The following is a 21441-nucleotide window of genomic DNA, read 5'->3' on the forward strand; positions in this document are numbered from 1 at the left end:
AATTTTACCTTAAATACCGGTACCGTCCCGTACCGGTACCGAACCGAATATTTCGGTACCGGTACCGGTACCAAGAATCCGCGAAATTCGGGACCGGGACCGGTCGGTACTGGTACGGTCCCGATCTCATCCCTAGTTTTGAGTACAAGAGTTAGTTTAAGAAATTAGTCAAAATATTACATTCTTTCACATAGTTTGGAAAATGGAAAAATGCTCAAAATGTTCATTTGACCAGCTTTTTTTTCCCATAATGTCCACCCACACAGTTTTATATTATTAGCCGACAAGATTCTGTCACGCTTCATAAAACTGTCGTGTCGATAGTTTTTTTTTTCTTTTAAACATCCAAAGCCGATGAGATTTGTTTTGGCTTCCGACGAGATCTTTTTGGCTTTGGACAAGCTTTTTGGATAAGTGACATAATATGGTTGGTTAAAAATCATGCGGGTTATTATTAAATGCCGTCGATTCAACAAGATTTAGAGGTGGAAATTTTGGGAATAAGGTGGTCAAATCGACTTTTCTTGATTTTGTCAGGTCAAATGGATATTTTGGTCGTTTTCGCTTTGGTATGTATTGATAATTACCATTTTACCCTTGGCATATATTGATAATTACCTGAACTCAGTAACAAAGTGATGGAGAAATATAGAAGCTTCTAGTCTGGCCAAATCAAGTCCGGGACATAGCCTGAGCCCCCCTCCAAAAGGTGTGAAGTAAGTGTTGCTACAACTGCTCATATCCCTATTCTGTTGATAACAATAGATTCAATTTTTTATAAAATTATAAAAGGGTCAGTTATACTTATACACACACTATCTGACATCTAATCCACGATATTTCAAATGGTCACTTTGACAAAAAAAAAATTAAGTTAGAACTGCGTCCGAATATTGTTCAAATGGGCGCCGTTCTGACCAATAAGCTTCAAAGCTTGATATATATATATATATATATATAGACCAAACAACCATCTGTTTGTGGACGGCCTTTTGATGGTGTGATATTAGATGGAGGCGATGTAGCTATAACATCATGACTCATAATAGATTTAGGTTATATAACATACGACGACAAATATATAGGGTGAGATTATAGTGAACGTGCATGCATAGTTTATAATTACCTGCCACCTCCAAGGGTTAAATTGGTGAGGAGACTCATGGTGATTATCATCAAGATGAATTGATCTGAAATGAGTCAACACACACCATCCTTTTGGTATCAAGTACCCTTTAATCTCCACATCTTTCATAGCCTTTCTAATCACCCCCATTATTATATTCCCTAATCTTCGTGTTTCTGTTATCACCTGTTTAATAATTTTTACTTATAATCAGTAATTAATTAATAATGTTGTTTTGGTTACTCATCATAGATTATAATTAACTTACATTTTGCGTAAAGGGTAACGAAGACATGTAATCATCCCAGCACGTTACACATCCGAGATCCTTTTTACATCTTTTTAGCTCCATATTTTCCTCCTAATCATCATCATAATTCATAATTATATAGTGAAGTGGGTAATTAAGAACATGATCATTAGAGATAAATTATGGCCATAAACAATCATCACATCTCCTAAAAGTTGATTAAATACTATACAACTGCTAATCGTGCATGTCACCTCTTAATTACTTTATAAGCTCATGCAATAACAATATGCAATTAGAAGTATTAAAAGTTTAAAATAATACATTTAAAAAGGAGATTTAATAAAGATGCAATTATGTACCTTAAGTTGATGGAGAGCTTTGGGACAATCCGATAAGTATTTGATTGCTAAAGTTATAAGTAAAGGGACGGAATCCTCTCCAGGAATCATCAAATCAATCATGTTATCAGATATTAATTCATCCGTTAGTTTTTCACTCTTATCGTTAAGTAACACGTCGGCCACATCCTTTGGATCTTGTGAAATAGCAACATTGCGTGTCATTTTATCCGCTATAATACTCAAGACCAATTTCACCATCTTTTTCTTTGCTTGTAGTGATCGATGAAGTTGGGTTCCCGGTAGTTTTATGGGTAATGACATGAGGCCCGCGATGAAATTCTGAAAATGGACCTTTAAGAACTCCATATCTTCTCCCGGGTCTAAACCGATCAAAGTTTTGGCAAGTACTTGAAACGCGATCTGACGTAACAATAAATATGGCAATGAGTTTGTTTGAGTTTTAGTAACAATCATTTGATGGTTAGATAGTCAATGAATGCATCAAGATTGTGAAAAAATAAATGTAGAAATTGGAATTTTTTTGATAACGACATGTCACATGTGGAAGAAATTGGGGACATATGATTAGTAACATGGACCATATGTGGTGAAATTTGTGGACATAATAATTAAATTATATTGATTATGTAACCAATAACAAGGGTTTTAATTGCTTTATATATTATAAAGGTGAAGAAACACTAATGGACCCCGGGCAGATTACGGATAATCTGGGGGTTAAATAGATGTTTCCCACGAGGGGTTAGATCCGGCAAAGATGGTTCTTCTGATAACCTGCAAAACAGACACCGTGAGCTCGTCACTGAGAAGGGGGGGGGGGTACCTCCTTGTGACCACCCTCCGGCGTGAGAATCAGACTAGATTGCTCTTGAATATAAGTGTATATTAAGAGATTGCTAGAGCAGATATCAGGTATAAGATATAAGATACAAGATAAGATGAGATGATCATACCATTTGGGGTATTTATAGCCGAAGGTAGGTTTCCAAGAGGGTATAGCCGGCTGAATAGTATTCCTGTTCTACCAACTGTGGCCTATGCACGTGCCATGCTGGTAGTTGGTGGGTAGGCAGCGGCTGACAGTGACCAGGCCTGCTGTGTACTATTCCTTTTCCACCAACTGCAGGCTATGCACGTGGTATGACAGGAGTTGGTGAGTAGGCAGCGGCTAATAGTGACATACAGTACAAGAGCATGCTGCTCGCCATACTGTTGTCAATGAGCTGTCGTATCTCTGGTCAGATCTTTTGCCCATACCTCGTCAGGTACAGTACAAAAGATCCTCCAGTATCGTACGGACTGGCTCATTTGGGCGGGAGTATTCCCCCTCCCGCCTTTGTGCGGGATTGTTCCCGGCTTTGCTCATTCCTTCAGGTGACTACTGAATTATTTTGAGAGCTAAGTGCCTTGTGCGTGTAGCCTTGCTGCGCGGGTGGCCTTCCCTGATGGCTTGTATCCGCAGCTGCGGGAACAGGCGGAGTACTTCGCCATTGGGAGGCATTTCCTGCGGGAACAGCTTGCGTACTGCGCGTAAGGACGTCACGTCTCTGAGCATGGTGGGTCCTGCGGATCCAGTTGGTTTCTGCGCAGACGTCTCTCTTCAAGGTGAGTCCTGCGGGTCCAACTGAGCTCTGCTGGGACCTACCTCTTCAAGTCCCCCCAGTCCAATGTTCTTCTCATGAATGTTTAATAAGTGAGGTGAACTTTTGGACTTAAGCAAAGGGTTTTTAAAAGGGTTTAGTTTTAAGGTTTTCCATGGGGATTCTTCCGCGGAAGTCCTAATGTCACTTGCAGAAATTCCCGACTTTCCTGCTTGATCTTTGGGTATGATGCGGGTAGGTCTGTAACCTCCTCGCAAGTCAGGAGCGTTGAGTCCCACTTGTGTGGATTATCCATGAGGTTTTGGTAGTTTTGAACATAGTGATCAATTATGTTAAAACCACAAATTCCATCTTGGAGCTTCAAACAATATAGTTCTCGACGTTCCCGCTATGCGGGGATGTTATTCCCGTTTCCGCAAGCATGGCCCAGAAGATCCTTCTTGGTTTCAATTCCCTGCGGAGCGCTAGGTATGTGAAGGGTTTTGCCTTGACACTGTACCCGCAGTCGTCTTACGGGTACTTTACTTCCAAGGTATTCCTGGCGTCAATTCCCTGCGGGTGCTAAGTATGTGAAGGGTTTTGCCTTAACACTGTACCCGCACCCGTCTTATAGTTACTTGGTCGCCGAGGTATTCTTGGCTTCAATTCCCTGCAGGTGCTAAGTATGTGAAGGGTTTTGCCTTAACACTGTACTCGCACCTGTCTTATAGTTACTTGGTTGCCAAGGTAAGGGGTATTTTCCCGCTTACTTTTGAATCTTTTTGAAATTTTGAAATTCGAAGAGTTGGTGAAAGGATAAGAACAGTCCAAACTGTTGAAACGTCGTCCGACGGTTTCTTCTGACAGTGTCAGGACGTGCAGGAAGTTATGGCGACGTAACAGTATATGGTCATTCCAGGCGCTTTTTCAGGCGCGTGGGCGCGATTTTTCGGGCGCGTGGCCGCGAAATTAATGGCACGCGTCCTTTCAACAGCTGTTGCCAGCTTGCTCATTGCCACGTGTCATAGTTTCATTGCACCTGCGATTTCTCTCTCTTCCGCATTAAATTCATCGCATTAATTGCGATGAGTATATAAAGGGGGAGAGGGTCCTTTGCAATCCACACTTTCACTTCTCTTCATCTTCTAAACGATTTCCGGCGAATACTCACTATTCCGTCGAGCATTCTTCTGAAATCGTTTCTGTACATCCAAACATATCTTCTTTTGCCGAGGAGTCTGACGTGTTCGTCGAGAATCCGTCGTCCACTTCCGATAAGGACGACAAGAGCACTGCTGGCGAGTGCCAGTGCGCTCTTCCTGCCGAGCTTTTTCAGTACATCGTCCGGAAGTTCATGCTCGAGCCGTTCGAGCCTGAGTTTCCGGAGCCACACCAGACGGTGTACGATGCCCCCAAGGGCAAGATAGGGGTGTACGCTGCATTCTTCGTTTATGGGAATCTCAGGTTCCCATTGACGAAGTTTGTATACCGTGTCTTAGAGAGGCACGGGGTGCATTTGACGGAGGTACACCCGATGGCGATCGCCAAGATCCGCCACTTTGAGTGGGTGTGCCTCATTCTGGGCGTGGAGCCCCACGTAGATCGGTTGATGACCTTCTACTCCTGGAGGTGCATCCAGGGGTGGTACACCTTGGTCAATCGGATCAAGGGGTTGAAGATCTGCGCTACCGAGCGCAGTCTTCGGTCGTGGAAGCGTGAGTTTTTTTATATCTCCGCTCGCGTCGTCCCCCTTGCGATGACCTTTAAGAATGGGAGAGCACTCCCCGCCCTTCACGCCCTCAACTACCAGGAGGCGGAGTGGTTCGCCAAGATATCCCGGGTCCAGACTCCGGTATACCGCTTTGCGGAGTCTGGGATGGTGATGCTTGGGATGAGCCGGGTGTGGAAGGAGGCGTCACAGGTTCCCATCGTCCTCGAATACGGTTTGAACTCTGTCCCTTACGGTATGCTCTGTCTTCTTTGTTTATATAGGTTTGTCTTCTAACTGTTTGTTTCTTTTATTTCAGAGGGGAACGACTTGCAGTCTCTCCTGCAGCCGCGGGAGAGTGATGGTCCCGCTCGGATGGGTACTCGTGCTCTCGATGAGAACGAGTTGCCCATCTTGGAGCAAACGAGGGATCGGTTTGTGGAGGTCTACCCGGCAGGCCACCCTATTCTGAGCGCCACGCGGCCAGGTAAGGCGTTATTCAACCCTCGACCTCTCAATGCTGAAACCTCTGCTGGAATTCCTCTAATCTTGTCATCTTCTGATGAGGAATCCGCAGATGGTCCTCCGTTGGTGCGGAAGAAGGCTGCCGGCGGGAAGGGGAAGGCGAAGGTTGCCTCCACTGCCGATCCGGTGCATCGGTCTGATTCAGAGACCGAAAGCGAGGAGGTGGCGGGGAACCCTGGTGGTGATAAGACCACTGCTCCGGAGGCTGAGACGACCGTCACCTCCGAGCAGCCCAGGACAACGACGGTGAGCGGCGTGAAGAGGCCGGCTCCATCGGGTTCGTCCCCGCCTGTTCGCACTTTTAGGCTCAAGAAAACCCGTAAGTACAAACTTTACTTTTTAACTTCATATCTTTCTGCCATTATACTTATATCTTCTTTGTGCAGGCGTGGATGCTACCGCATTCCAGGGTGGAGCGGGGAGGAGCACCTCCGGACCCATGACGGTAGGCTTGGTCAACCTACCTGAGGCGATGACCCAGGCGGCTGCGCCTGCTTCAGTTGTTGGTTCAGTTGCTCACCTAGTTGAGCCAACTGTTCCAACTGTGATGACATCTCCGCCGGCTGTCAGTGCCATATTTACTGAATCTTTCACTGAGCCGGCGGTGACTATTTCTGCGGGTACTTCCGCAGCGGCGACCACGGTTGAGTTCACCTCCGGTGAGTTCACCTCCGTTGGTTTCTACCGCGGCGGCTTCCATGCCTCCGACGTCGGCAGCTACAGCCGATCCTTCAGGTATGCTTGGGGCTTCTCGCCAACCTCTGCCTCCTTCCCATCTGCCTGACCTCTTGGATGGATTTCCCTTGGGTTCAGGTGATGGGTTTGGCGGCTATCGGCCTGTTGTCGACCCTACAGGTGCGTAGGGTTCTTTTGGCCTTTTTTTTTTTTTTTTTTTATATATCATCTTTTCCTAACTGCTTTTTGTTTTTTGCAGTGTCGGATTCCAATGAAGTGTATGTTCCACGATGGAACATCCGCCGAGGAACAACCCTTCGCACGCCTGTGGAGTGCGTGGAGTGGGCTCGTCACGCAGCTCCCAGTGGTGCGTTGGGGGAAGCAATGGCTAGCTACCAGGAGGGTAGGCTAACCAATGAGCTTCGGATTCTCCTGGCCCGGAAGCAGCCGCGCGTCGAGCTGCTTTGTCGTGAAAACGACAAGTTAAAAGCAGCTCGTATCCAAGAAGTAGCTCAGGCGCAGACTGTCCGGGAGGAGAATAGGAGGCTCTCCGCCGTTGCTGCGGAGAAGGAGAAGGCCTTCAAGGCCCTTGAAGTTGAAGTTCAGGCCAGTCTCGAGGCCCGTTCCAAGGCTGCCCAAGCTGTTAACGAACAGCTTCGGCTGGCTAAGGAAACTGCACGGAACGCAACTGAGAGGGCCACCAAGGCTGAAGCTGTTGCTGAGCCTCTACGCCTCGAGAATGAGGAACTTAAAGCCAAACTAGAGGCGCTCCAACAGGCTCATGATGCCTTGGCGATGGAAGACGCCAAGAAGCTCCAAGAGATCTTGGACCAGAGGGGGGTGCTTGACCACACTGAGCGGAAGCTAAAGGGCGTTGAAGAGGCTGCGGCTAAAGAAGTGTTGCTTGCCAACCTCAACAAAAGTGAAGCCGAACGCGCCCGTAACCAAGCTCAAGCTGCCCTCCAGGAAGCTTTGGTTACCAAGGAATGGCTCCTTCAAGAAGCGTTGTCTCAGGTATGCGTAATTTCATATCTTTACACTTTTCTTTGTACATAGAAAAGGTTCTGACACCTGTATTTTTTTCTTGTAGGTTGTGCATCGAGTCTTCACGGACACATCATACAACGATGCCATGAGCGCAGCCCTCAACACTTCTCATGAGGATGGGGAAAAGGCCGGCTTCCTGCTTGGTCTAGGGTTCGTTGAGAAAGGCATCCCGCCTTCCAACTTCCCTTTGTATGATGTGGATACTGAAGCTTTTTATGACCAAGTAGTGAACCAGTATGCCGCCTTCCCGCATCCGGTGGTGGAGAAGGTAAACGAAGTTGCTGCTGCTGATGATGGGCTAGCTATCCTTAAAGCTTTCCTTGAACCGCCACGCTCTACTGATGGTGCTGGTCCAAGTGGAAGTGGTCCTGAAGCTTGATCCTGAAGATCCCTTTCCACCATTAGAGTAGATTTTTATTTTTGTATAGCTTCTTTTGTATGCGGGTAAGACCGCTACTTTCACTGGATGACTTGCTTATAAACGTTATATGACTTGCTCATGCATACTTTAGTTTAAATTAGCAATTTTCCAAGTGTTTAGAATAAGTTAACCTTTGAACGTGGTAGATAATAGGTTGAAGTTTTGCTTCCCCCTTCGTGATTGTGCGGGTGAAACCGTCACTTGCACTTGGTAGGATGGCTAAACTCACCTACATCTGACCTGCGTGGAGGTTTTCCTCATCCTTCTTTTAGAAATTTTCTAAGTATTTTGAATAAGTTAACCGTTCGACGCGCGGTTGTCAATAGGTTAGTTCGGTTTCCTCTCATGATTTGTGCGGTTAGGACCGGCACTTTCATTTAGTGGGATGACCAAAGTTTACCTATGACTGACCTGCGTGAAGGTTTGTCGTTTTTTGGGTTTATGCGGGTTTTGCCGCCTTCCCCACGCAACGACTTTCCACGTAATTATGCGCTGAGTACCGGCATCAGTGTTGAATAAATTAACCGTTCGACGCGCGGTTGTTAATAGGTTAGTGTTCAGTTTCCTCTATCATGATTCGTGCGGATAGACCGGCACTTTCATTTAGTGGGATGACTGAACTTTACCTTTAACTGACCTGCGTGAAGGTTTGCCGTTTTTTGGGTTTATGCGGGTTTTGCCGCCTTCCCCACGCAACGACTTTCTTTCACACTTATGTATGCGGTGAAGACCGGCATATCCGTGTGGAAAGTTCATAAGTATAAATGTAAGATCATCAGCATCAATGTTCTAAGGAGAATCATTTCCATTAGAAGTGGCTCTGGGCCTTTACAAGTTTGGAATTGATCTACATGCAAACAGTGTGATTGAGCTCCCTTCCATGTTGGGATGGGAGTGCCATCGAGCCGATATGCACCTGGTTCGGGATCTCGTTGTTTACGCAGTATGTAGTCTCCGGCATTGAAGCTGCAATTTTATTCGTGTTTTCCCCAGCTGGGGTTCTACACGCATCAGCCTGCTCAGCGTTTGTTACACCACGAGGTGCGCGAGCGTCCCATCTCTGACGTATGCTTCGACGATGTCCTTCACGTCTGTGCATTCTTCAGTGTTGTGGCCTTTTGTCCTGTGAAAGTCACAGTATTTGCTCCGATCAGCGTTGTGACGATGTCGGATTATTGGAGCCTTTGGCCATGGGAGCTCCTCAGTGGCGAATATCTCGGTGACGCTTTTGGTGAGTGGCGTCCATCTGGAGTTCTGGTTCGACTGTACGTTATCCCTTCCGCCTAACCGATGTTGCAAGTCGGATGAGGTGTCAAAGTTTATCCTTGACTGCCAAATGCCTAGCTTCCGTTTTTTGTTTAGTCGGGCGGTAAGGACGTTGTCTTCTCTTGTTTTCTGGGTGTAGAGGTTTGTGCTCTGGGGGAGATCTCTACCCAGTTGCTTTTCCGTTTCCACAAAGCGTTTAGCTGCTGTCATGATGGCATCCCATGTGGATGGCATGCCATCTCTACCCGTTAAGGTGCGGATGAGCTCTGGGTCGTTCGCGCCCTGGATGAAAGCAGCGCGAACAAGATCTTCGCTGATATTACCCAGACTTAGCTTCTTTGAGTTGAAGCGAGTGATGAAGTCTGGCAAAGATTCATCTTTTTCTCGAATGCAATTGTGGATTGTCCATTGCTCCTCGGTATACTTTCTTTGTTGGCTGAAGTGTTGGCTAAACTTCTGTTGGAAGTCTGCCCAATCGTAGATGTGGTTAACCGGTAGACGATCGAACCACGCTCTAGCTGGCCCAACAAGCGTCATTTGGAACATGTAACACCACGTAGGTTCCGTCCAATTACTGACGGTTGCCCCCGCTATGAATCTGTTTAAATGATCGTCTGGATCAGATATACCATCGTAAGTGCCGATGTTGGACATCTGTTTGGCACTTTTCGGGGCGATTGCTTCCGCAATGTCCCTTGCAAATTTGGACGTTCCCGCATTTGCCGCAGTTGGTCTAAATGCTTTGGAGAAGTCACGTGGGTTTCCACCCGCGTTTTTTGGTTTGAAGGTTTCTCCAAAATGCCTTCTCGGTTGGGAGTCCGTTTCCTTACGCTTCCCTTTCGCCCTATGACGAGGGTTTGCGTCACTATCGGATTCCTCCGAATCATCGTCAAAGTACTCTACGAATTCATCAGCCTGTTGGAGTAAACGTAAGCGTTCATCCAACTCAGCTTGGAATTCTTTATGACGTGCTTCCGCCCACGCTTTAACTTCACCGAGTGTTTGGCGGGGGAGCCTCGTTCGTTGTCTCTCTAACTGGGTATCGGTGAATCCAAGTGAGCGATTATTTACTGCACTTGCCCAGCTTGGGTAACTGGGGTAGTGTTCGTAAAATTTACTGCACTTGCCCCGGCTTGGGTAACCGGGGTAGTGTTCGTAAAAACTGTGTAGTCGCCGGTATTCCCCCCAGTAGCTGGGGTTGTGGTTACCGGAGTTTCTTTAACCATCTTTCCAGAAGTTTGAAAAAACTGAAAAGAAATGAAGTTCTAGCTTTTATGCACGGATGGCGCCAATGAAGAAACACTAATGGACCCCGGGCAGATTACGGATAATCTGGGGGTTAAATAGATGTTTCCCACGAAGGGTTAGATCCGGCAAAGATGGTTCTTCTGATAACCTGCAAAACAGACACCGTGAGCTCGTCACTGAGAAGGGGGGGTACCTCCTTGTGACCACCCTCCGGCGTGAGAATCAGACTAGATTGCTCTTGAATATAAGTGTATATTAAGAGATTGCTAGAGCAGATATCAGGTATAAGATATAAGATACAAGATAAGATGAGATGATCATATCATTTGGGGTATTTATAGCCGAAGGTAGGTTTCCAAGAGGGTATAGCCGGCTGAATAGTATTCCTGTTCTACCAACTGTGGCCTACGCACGTGCCATGCTGGTAGTTGGTGGGTAGGCAGCGGCTGACAGTGACCAGGCCTGCTGTGTACTATTCCTTTTCCACCAACTGCAGGCTATGCACGTGGTATGACAGGAGTTGGTGAGTAGGCAGCGGCTAATAGTGACATACAGTACAAGAACATGCTGCTCGCCATACTGTTGTCAATGAGCTGTCGTATCTCTGGTCAGATCTTTTGCCCATACCTCGTCAGGTACAGTACAAAAGATCCTCCAGTATCGTACGGACTGGCTCATTTGGGCGGGAGTATTCCCCCTCCCGCCTTTGTGCGGGATTGTTCCCGGCTTTGCTCATTCCTTCAGGTGACTACTGAATTATTTTGAGAGCTAAGTGCCTTGTGCGTGTAGCCTTGCTGCGCGGGTGGCCTTCCCTGATGGCTTGTATCCGCAGCTGCGGGAACAGGCGGAGTACTTCGCCATTGGGAGGCATTTCCTGCGGGAACAGCTTGCGTACTGTGCGTAAGGACGTCACGTCTCTGAGCATGGTGGGTCCTGCGGATCCAGTTGGTTTCTGCGCAGACGTCTCTCTTCAAGGTGAGTCCTGCGGGTCCAACTGGGCTCTGCTGGGACCTACCTCTTCAAAAGGTGTTGAAAAAAAATAAAAGTTACATTTACTTTTGTAACTTGTTCTTTGCTTAAGCCCCTTTTCCCTCCAATTAGACATTCAAACAAACTACTTTTTGGTTTTCATATCTTGTTTTTTCTTATCACATATGGCCAAAGTAGTTAACAATGGACTCCATTTGTTTACATTGTAAACTAAGGTTATATATTTACAATTAAAATGAGAATTACCTAGTGACATAATTTATTGCTTGTTTGTCTTTAGTTTTTATGTAATTTAAATTAAATTATTTCAAAGTAGAATTCTTAAATCATACTTCATACTCAAAAGTCGAAACTTTAAACTTATTATTTATTAAACATGACATAAGTAGCAAAATTTTGAATGCATTAACTGACCATAGTTTTGTTTACTTGTACACGAAAAAAGTTAAAAGTTTTGTAAAATTTTTTATCAATTAATAGAACGACAAATTTGAATCCAAGCAATGTGAAACTTTTAAATAAGCAACACAAACGGTAACATCATAATTTTTTACAATGGAAAACATTAGTTAAACATGGTCAATTAAATGAAGCAACTTGCTTTTTATTAATTTAGTAAGCAAAAAATATTGTATAAAATAGAACCATGGGATGAGTTTGGCTTTTGTCTGCCTATTATATATAACATTAGGTTAGAAATCATGTATTACATATTTACACGGGTTGATTAAAAATATTAAATTGAATACTTAGTAATTAAGATTTAGGAACGGTAAAATGACTCTTTGAGATAAAATATAATTGAAATAACGTATAAGAAAGAATAAATAATAAAATCATAATGTCGAAAAATGAATTTGAATCTATATGGTTTTCAAACAAAAAAAATAAAACTTAATTTAAAATTGATTTTATTATATAACTAAGGTAACTCGTGTGCATACATATGTTGGTGCTTCTTAAAAGTTACTACTTTTAAAAATTAATATTACAAACGTGAAATCTGCTTTGTTTGAGATAATGCTTTCCAAGTGAAAAGAAAGACCAATTAAATTTGTTAAAACTCAAAAGTAACGCACTAATGCATATATTTATTATCTTTTAAAAAATATTAGACATTTTATATACAGTTTTGAGTAAAGATATAGAGAAAACATACATGTTTGGTTTCATCTTGAATATAAACAGGACGATCTTCTTTCCAAGTATCCATGGCTTTAAGAACAAGTTTCCTCATGTCACAAGTTACTTGAGCTTTAAGGTATGGAGACTTAAGGAACGAGCCAATAGGACCGTGTATTCTCCGGTGTAAACTGCCGTTGATGCGCAAAATCGAAGACTCTCCCATCATTCTGTTAATGATTTTGGATACGATGGCACGAAACTGTTGGCATCGCTTTGTAACACGATTTTGCTCACTTCTGCATCAGTTGATATGATCGTTGGGCTCCCAAATAAATGAGATTTGAACACCTTCCCATACCTAATTAGTAGTGTATGACAAGATGGATTTAGTTTCGGTTTTTATTTGAAACGAAGAAGATAAATTGAATACAATATTAACTTAGTTTTGTTATCCAAAAAGGTCTTTCTGCCTTCTTTTCGATGTAACACTATGTTTTTTCATGTTATTATATTTTAACCATTATACACATTATCTGACATCTAATTCAACACCGTTTCAAAATAGCTACTAGGCAGAAGTTACATGACCGTTTTGACAAAAAAAAAAACTTTCAAAGTTTGATAGTTTATGATGAATAACTAACGATTGTTAAACATTATCTTTTAAAGCTTAACCCCTATGGTGGTCCCAGATACTGTTCAAAACAGCCGTTCTAACCAATAATTTACAGAGTTAAACCTTTTTTTTTCAGTCTGAGTGTTTTGTGGATGGGTGTTTGATGGTGTGAAATCACATGGTGACGGTGTAGCTATTACATGACTCTTGTAGGTTCTATAAGCAAATCCAAGTAAACTTACAAGAGACGGCGTTTATCGATGAACGACTGAGGACGATCCGTGTAACCACATGAGACAAAATCTAGAGTTTCACCTATGAAAGGCCATCCCATGGTACCTAAGAGAGTTCTCTTAACTACCATAGTTGACGACGATTTCCACAAACCGCGTTTGTTGATGAAGAATAAGAGGACGAGAACAGCAGCGAAGAGGAAGACTGTTGCGGTGGCCGCGGTGGTGGTGGATAAGGAAGTGAAGGTGAACTCCATGACTAGAGAGGTTTGGAGTTTTGGGTGTTTAGCTTGTGGTTGTTTAAATATGATTGGAAAGTGAAAATATTTATGCACGTACGTGTGGGTGCAAGCGTGTAACTGATTGAGGACCCGTGTACACATATTGCCTTGATTTAAAGACTCGTTTAAGTTTAAACAAAAGTAATATATTCATCCTATTTTTTGTTTATATTTATGAAAAGTGGAGTGCTATAAAAGGGTCTAAATTTCATTTATTCTTCGTTGAGGTATCGATATAGGTCGATTAACAGATAAAAAACAATACAAAGTTAGATAAAAAAACACTATAAAGTTAGAAGCAATTTCGTATTCTAGACCGGTCTAATAAATTGGTATAGCTATCTAGAAGACTAGAACGATATATTAAAGAGTATGAATTATGAAAAGGTGATTAAATAGTTGTTGCTTCAAATTAGAGGAGCCTCACGGTTTATTTAACTTTGTAAGATAAATTAATTTGCTTACGTAATGTTATTTGGTTTCTTGTGATAACGTACGTTTATTATCATACATTTTGTTTGGTAAAATTGGAAAATCACAAAGTTACAGGAAAACCAAGAAAACTACTACCAACTAAAAACTTTTTCTATAATTATAAGGTTAGAAAGGTAAAAAAGTATATATATTTATTCAGAAATGAAAAAAAATAATAATAATGAAAATAAAAGTCACGTGTTAATGTTGAGCTATAATTAAAATATTAAACAGAACCCTAAATTTAGGTATTTGGCCAAACTCTATGTACGTATTGTTAAAAAATGAATGCGTCAAATAAAGCACTGGAATCCAGTTTATAAGCTCTGTTGTCGGATGTAAAAATAGGTTTTTTTCTCTTTTAGGCAAATTTTATTAAAAAAATAAGTCACGAGCAAGGCAAACACACAACAAATTACAAATGAAACAAAATTACAAAAAGAAGAAATTATACCAATCTATATAGAAAGAGTTAATTTTTCATATGGTCAAATTCTTTAATCTCTCCAAAGAATAGATTTGTGTTTAGATCTATTCTTTATCCACATAAAATAGAGCGATTTGATGTCTTTCAATATCTTTTGACACTTAAGCTTCTTTGTTTGAGAACTGAACTTTATTTCTTGTCTTATATGTGCACCAACATCCAATTACGACACTACCATGTAGAATGTCTTTTTGTCTATCGTCTATCCATCTTGAATTAGAACATTTCAATAAGTCTCTAATCATAAGACAAATATTTGATTTGTCTTGCACCAATTGCTAATTCCTTGCCAAACAATTATAGCGATGTAGCACGAAGTAAAGAAATGGTACGCCTTCTCTAGAGTTTCACTACAAAGAATGCACAAACTGAAAATGTAAATATAGTTCCTATCATTAGTTAATGACTTTGAGACACCTCTTTCCGTGCTACTTTCCTCAAACCTACTTCATTCTTCTATGTTTTCTTTATATCAATTACTGATCTTCTTTACGATCAATATCAGAGTGTATATATACTGAAGAAACACGGATTCACTACCCGGGTATGGGTCCTGGATCCAATGAATCTACAGGGTAAGATACGATAATTACTACCAATGATATGAGTATGACTTCCAAAAGTTCAATGACCGGAACCTGCAAAACAAACACCATGAGTCTCGTTACAGGAAGGACAAGAGGGGGGGGGTCTTCCTGTAACCACCATTCGGCGTGAGAATCAGTAACGTTCGTAAATGAAGAAAATACTGAAGTAAACAGACTAAGTGTAGTCAGAATGCAAGTGAATGAATGAATACCTCATACCGTTTGACAAGGTATTTATAGCCGAAGGATGTAGGAAGATGATTGAGCCAGTTGCCCTCTTCCAGAAGATCTTTGATAACTGCCTGGACGCGTGTCCTCTTGTGATAGGTTGAGCTATACGTCCCATGTGCATGGGCATAACAACCTGGACACGCGTCGCCCGATGATAGGATGGATTGCACCCTGGCCATGTGCACGGTTATAACAAACTGGCCATGTGTCCTTTATTTATTGGCTGTTCAGTCACGTATTCCCCAAGTAAGAATCATGAACCTTCTTCTAGAGAGTATTTGAGTTATGACAGCTGTCCCGCTGGCCTTGTCTTCCGGACGTTTAGGCGGACAGATATCCTATCCTGCGGATAACTTTTGAGGATGCCAGGATGCTTCCGCATGTGTTATGAGGACGTTCCTCCTTATTCGTGATATGCGGGTGATCCATGTGTCCCGCGGGTGGTTTATAAGAGGATTCTCTGTAACCCGCGGGTGGTACTTAAGGGTATTTGGGTCTTTTTGGTACCCTACCTCTACAAGTGCCCCCAGTCCAGTGTTTCTTCCGTGTGAAATCTTTATGCGGGTGAAATTCTGGACTTAATGCGTTTTGGGGATTTTTATTGTTCAGAAGTTAGGTAGAAAATATCTTCTGATGGTATGGATAATCATGAAAAAGGACAAGTTGATCACTCGCAGGCGCGTGAACGGGTGATGGGACGTTTTTTACGGCTGTCACTGTACCCGACTATACAACTTTTTCTCTTTTTCGAATTTCCTGCGTGACGTGGCAGTCACTGGTTGGATGGTGTTTTTCTCTCTCTACTGTTCATATCCCATCGCATTAATTGCGATTGGTATAAATATTGGGAGTTATCTTCCATTTGAAGTTTTATCGTCTTTATTCTCTAGCCATCTTTTTGCTTTTCTCTCTGATAAAGTATCAAACTTTCTTATATGTCCTCCTTGAATCTTCCTAAGATGTCGAACGTTCAAACATAGGTTGACGAGATAGAGATTTTATGGGATTATTCTGACTATGAGAAGTTGTTAGAGACTTATGGTATTCCATTAGAGTGGGAACCAGAGTTTCCAGGCCCTGGTTCGATAGCCAGTTTCCCACCTCCTGGGAAAATGGCTTTGTATTCTGATTACTTTGTTCATGGGAACTTCCGTTTACCTATAACGAAATTCCTTGAAAAAGTGTTAACCGTCTATGGGATCCATATATCCCAACTGCATCCACGTGCTATGATGTGAATTCGTCACTACGATTCGTATGTATAGCACGTGATATTGTACCTCATGCTGACCGACTTCCAGTTTTTTATCGTCTTGTTAATCGTAATGGCTGGTACATATGTCAAGAAGTTTCCGATCGGTGTATCGGATACGAAGTTGAAAAGCTTTCTACGGACTGGCGGAGCAAATTATTCTGGATTTCTGAAGACGTTATTCCTTTATCTATGATCCGCCGTCCGGTAAATTCTGCTCTCCCGGATGTTGTGACGGCTGCCCACGAAGGTCGTGACTGGTATCGTATTCTCATGACGGAACCAACACCTATGCGTGCATTGCCAGAGGAAGCCCTAGTGTGGGCAAGCATGAGCCGCTTGTGGCCGGCAGAATTTATGGAACCTATTTTTGTGGACCTACATGAATGTAAGTTATTTGTTATCGTCTTTTTTCTTACTTGAGTATTCTTATAGATCAACTTTTATGTTTTTAGGTCGGAGTTCCATGCTTAATGCCCTTTTTGAGGACAAAGGGTGTGTGCGTAAAAGCATCCGCGAGGCGGGGGATCAACCCATCCTAACTAAGACTAAGTCTCGATTCCTTTTTCCAAAAAAGGTTCGGGCTGAGCCTATAACTTCGGATGCCACATTCGAAACAGGTGCGTATGTTTTAAACCCTCCTCCCCTTACTGTTGTTACTTCCGGCGGAACGATTGCCATCTTATCATCAAGTGATGATGATGGAGATGATTCTCGGTTTTCTGCTTCGGATGAGGAAGAAGATTCTCATGAGGGTGCTTCTGAACTTTCCTCTGTCTCATCTTTATTAGCAGAATTGGAGAAAAAGAGAGCTTTTGCAGCTTCTCAGACGGAGCACACAAATGTGAAGGTTGTGGATACTGAAGCGGGTTCATCGAAGAAAAAACGAAAGGTGCACCGTCCCAAGAAACCACAATATAGCCTTTCTGACCGCATTGATACCGTTGAAGGTATGTGTCTTTCTTCAAATACTGTATTCTTTCTATGAGTGTTTGGCTAAGTGTAGCTTTTTATGTAGATCCATTGATCTTTAGTGAGGATATATCTGAGAAGCTACCTACGCCAACTCCTCATATTGAAAAACCATCGTCTCCTTCTCCGAGGGAAGATGCTGAGGTTAATCTATCTACTCCACCGAGTGGCCTTAATGTAGAAGGTCAATCGACCCTTCCTCCCAGTGAGACTGTTGTGGAAGACAGGGTGCCAACGCCGCCGGCTGATACTGCGACGGAGGAAATTCATACCCAGTCTGGACGTGATACTCGTTTTGACTATCTGTTTCAGGCTGGGGGTGGTACTGGCGAGCAGGAAAACAATCCTGTTGTTAATGAGGAGGATTTTCGGACTGAAGAATCTCCTCCTCGTCCTCCTCCACAACAACATTTTTCTACCCCAGCTCGTCTTAAACCTTCGGGTTCTCGTTATTACGGGGATACGGGTCTGGGTGACACACATGAGCTGTTTGTCCCTTCATGGGGCATTACTAATGGATCTCGATTTTCTCGCCCTGGAACTTGCATGGATTTTCTCGAACATTTTACGCCACCTACTGAGATGGCGTATCAAAGCGATCTTTCTCGTCATTATCTTCATACCAATGTGTCCTATCACCTGGCCAATGCTTTAGCCGGTAACCAAGAAGTCCTGAGTGAGTGGCGTACCTTAGGCGGGAAAGTGGGAGAAGCTCGGCGGGCCACTGAGGCTGCCAAGAAAAAGGCCGAGGAGCACCGTATTGCCGCCCAAACTGCTAAGTGGAAGCAGGCTGATGCGGAGAATGCTCTTAAGAGCGAGCTAGATCGTAATGCTAGCTCCGCTCGTCGATGTAAAGAAGCTTGTGAGAAGCAAAAGGCCATCCGTGAAACTGATCGGGCAAAAGCCCAAAAGGAAAAAGATGACTTAATCCGTGCTCAGGAAGCCAACTCTGCATTGGAAAATCAAGTGGCCCTTCAGGGTGCCCGAATTCATGATCTTGAGGCGGAGCTGAAGTTGCAAAAAGAGCATACCAAACTTAAGGATCATAGTGCTACTGAAATTCAAGGTGCCTATGACTCTCTTCTTCAAGCTCATGAGGAAGCTGTCGCGGAATCGAAGGAGTTCCAAACGCGGTCAGAACGTGCGGAGCAGGACCGTCAATGGTTCCTTACTCGGGGAGTTGATGCTGTAAGTTATTCTATATTACTTGTTATTTTACTCTCACTTTTTGATACTGGGAACTTAAGTTTTTGTCTTAACAGGTAATCCACCATATCAAAGGAAGTAAAGAGCTGAATGATAGTTTCGCCAATGTGATGACTGCTTCTTCTTCCCTTGGGCGTGTTGCGGGCTTTCATGAAGGAGTGAGTTACACCCAAAGTAACCGTACATTCAAAGATCATCCGCTTTATGGAGTTGATGTTAAGCAAGCCCGAATTACGCGGGTAAAAGAACATGACGATCTAGTGTTCCCGCTGCAACAAATGCTTCCGGAGTTTGCGTCCGCTGATGATGACTTACAACTCTTGAAGATCTATCTTGGTGAAGAGTCTAAGGACGATTTTTTGGAAGATACCTCATCAAAGGGTCCGGAAGGTGAAACTTCCACAAATCCGTAGAATGGATTCGTAGGTTTTTGTAACTTGTAACTTTTTCTTTTCTCTTTTTGTAATTATTTTTTGAATAACGAGAAAAAATTTTATCTTTTGTGGATATCCTTTTGTTCAAAGAAAATATCTTTTTAGAAGATATTTTTGAAATCTTCAATATTTTGAAATGTTTGAAAGTTTCGGATAACTATGCTGATGTGGCGGAGAGAGAAATTTCTTGAGGGAAACTGACAAGACGTGTATGACGTCGTTGACAGTCTGGTTGCACTATCTTGAATTTCCCGCCTAACGTGTCAGCCATCTGGTGGTCCGCGGTTTCTCTCTCCTCTGGCACTTCATGGATCGCATTTATTGCGATGGGTATAAGTATGACCCTTGTGATTTCCATTTAAATCTTATCGCTTTCAGATTTCTCTCAAGCAGACAAAACTTTTCATCATTCTTTGAAATTTCTTCCCCTTTTCTGTGATTTCTTAATTTTCTTGAAACTGAAATGGCGAAAGAGAAGAAGAATACCCCTACTAAAAGCGACGTTGTAGTATGCCTTAAAGAAGAGGACTATAATGACGTCGTTAACGTTTACGGATTAACGACGGAGTGGGAGCCGGAGAGTCCTGCTAGTGGTTCTATTGCCACTAGTCCTCCTCCGAATAAAATGGCTGTCTACGTGGATCATTTTACCACGGGGAACTTCCGGGTTCCGATTACCAAATTTGTCGGATCGGTCTTAACGACTTACGGGATTCATCTGTCCTAGATCCATCCCTTTGGGATGTTGAGGATTCGACATTTTAAGTTCTGTTGCCAAACTCGTAACCTAGAACCGACTGTTGGCATGTTTGCCGTTTTTTATAAGATGACTTTTCGTGATGGGTGGTACAGTTTTGCAACCATCGAAAAGAGTACCATCGGAACGGAATGGCTCCGCAGTCTTCACGGCTGGAAGCCAAATTTTTCTGGATTCATGAGGACGTCATTCCCTTCAAGATGACCAAACGCAAGGCGAACGCCCCCATGCCTGTGGTTCCCGCTAGTGCCCATGAGGACCAAGCGTTGTTTAAAACGCTGACATCTACACCAACTCCCCTGCGCCCAATTCATGAAGGGGCAATGGTGAGTGCCAAAATGAGCCGCTTGTGGCCATTTCCAAGTCTGGAACAGTATTACGAGGAGACCAACAAGAGTAAGTTTGTTGTTATCTCTGTTTTGTCATTAAGCATTTTCTAACTTTGTTTTTTTTTTTTTTGTGTAGGTGAAGGTTCCGCCTTTAGTACTTTGTTGGATCGCGAGGGGGGTATGATGGTGCGACGTCCAATCGATAAGAGGGATGCACCTTTCCTTGAGCGCACCCGTTATAATTTTATATTCCCCACAGCTTTCCGCCCGGAACCTAAAGTTTCCGAGGCGATGTATGCCAAAGGTGAGGCATATGTTAAAGATTGTATCCAGACAGGTGAGGGCATTTTGAAACCCAAACCTATGAATGCTATTTCTTCTAGCGGAGTGATTGTGCTCTTCTCGTCTAGCGAGGAGTCATCACTTTGTGAAGAAGTTTGTTCAACTGATGTTAATAGAGCCGGGGACTCATCTGCAGGTCTTACTCGTCAACGTGTTGCGTCCCACCAAACGGCGGAGCAAGACGATGCTACCACTGTTGCATAGGGTAAGAGACCTGTTGCTGAGGACGTCACTGCTGAGGGTGATCGTCCAGTTGTTGATGCGGGTGCTTCCAAAGTGGCGGGCAAGCGCAAGGTTAATCCAGTAAAGATTATTTATAAGAAGAAAAAATCTAAAAAGACTAACCCTTCCGCCTTGGAAGCGCGCCTGGACCAGCTTGATGCTGAGGATCCTTCGTTAGGTATGCAAAGTTTACCTTACGTTTTCTTTATTTATTTTTGAGTTGGAATATTTCTAACCCACTGTTAATGATCTTTAGTGAATCTGGATAACCTGTCTGAAGGTATTTCTGGTTTAAAGGATTCCCCTGTTCATCCGCCACCACCGTCTCCTAACACTGCTAAGGATCTGGTTATTGTGGCGGACGATTCCCCGCAGAAGGAGGAGGAAATCGACACCACTGCTCGCGCTAAGGTGTCGCCTTCTCAAAACGTATATCATTTCAGAGATCAAAGGGGTATGAGCACATTTCCATACGCTTCCCCAACTTCTCCTCCTCCTGGGGGAGAGGACCCCACCCCACACCGACCCAACTGGTCCTTACGTCGGGATTCGACATTCCGTAACGTGGACGTATGTTTTGATTTCCTGGGGGAGTGTCTTCCGCCTGGTGAAAAAGAGAGGCGTCGCCTTAGTGTTCGCCAAGAACTTCTGAACTGCCATTCTTATTACTTGGCGAATTCTATTTCCACCAC

General features: G+C 43.4%; 1 pseudogene across 1 annotated transcript; it reads right to left on the minus strand.

The window, feature by feature from the left end:
- Nucleotides 1–523: 523 nt before the first annotated feature.
- LOC143586247 (3-epi-6-deoxocathasterone 23-monooxygenase CYP90D1-like) lies at nt 524–13693 on the minus strand (annotated as a pseudogene). Its single transcript, XR_013144678.1, has 6 exons — nt 13185–13693; nt 12361–12684; nt 1739–2140; nt 1395–1487; nt 1127–1312; nt 524–749 (listed from the first exon to the last, which is right to left on the minus strand). The product of XR_013144678.1 is annotated as a 3-epi-6-deoxocathasterone 23-monooxygenase CYP90D1-like (transcript).
- Between the last annotated feature and the right edge of the window lie 7748 nt (nt 13694–21441).

The sequence above is a fragment of the Bidens hawaiensis genome, unplaced genomic scaffold (assembly GCF_021521415.1).
Source record: "Bidens hawaiensis isolate Kalapana, Puna unplaced genomic scaffold, B.hawaiensis_p1.1 tig00001575_1, whole genome shotgun sequence".
In the NCBI taxonomy this organism is placed as follows: Eukaryota; Viridiplantae; Streptophyta; class Magnoliopsida; order Asterales; family Asteraceae; genus Bidens; species Bidens hawaiensis.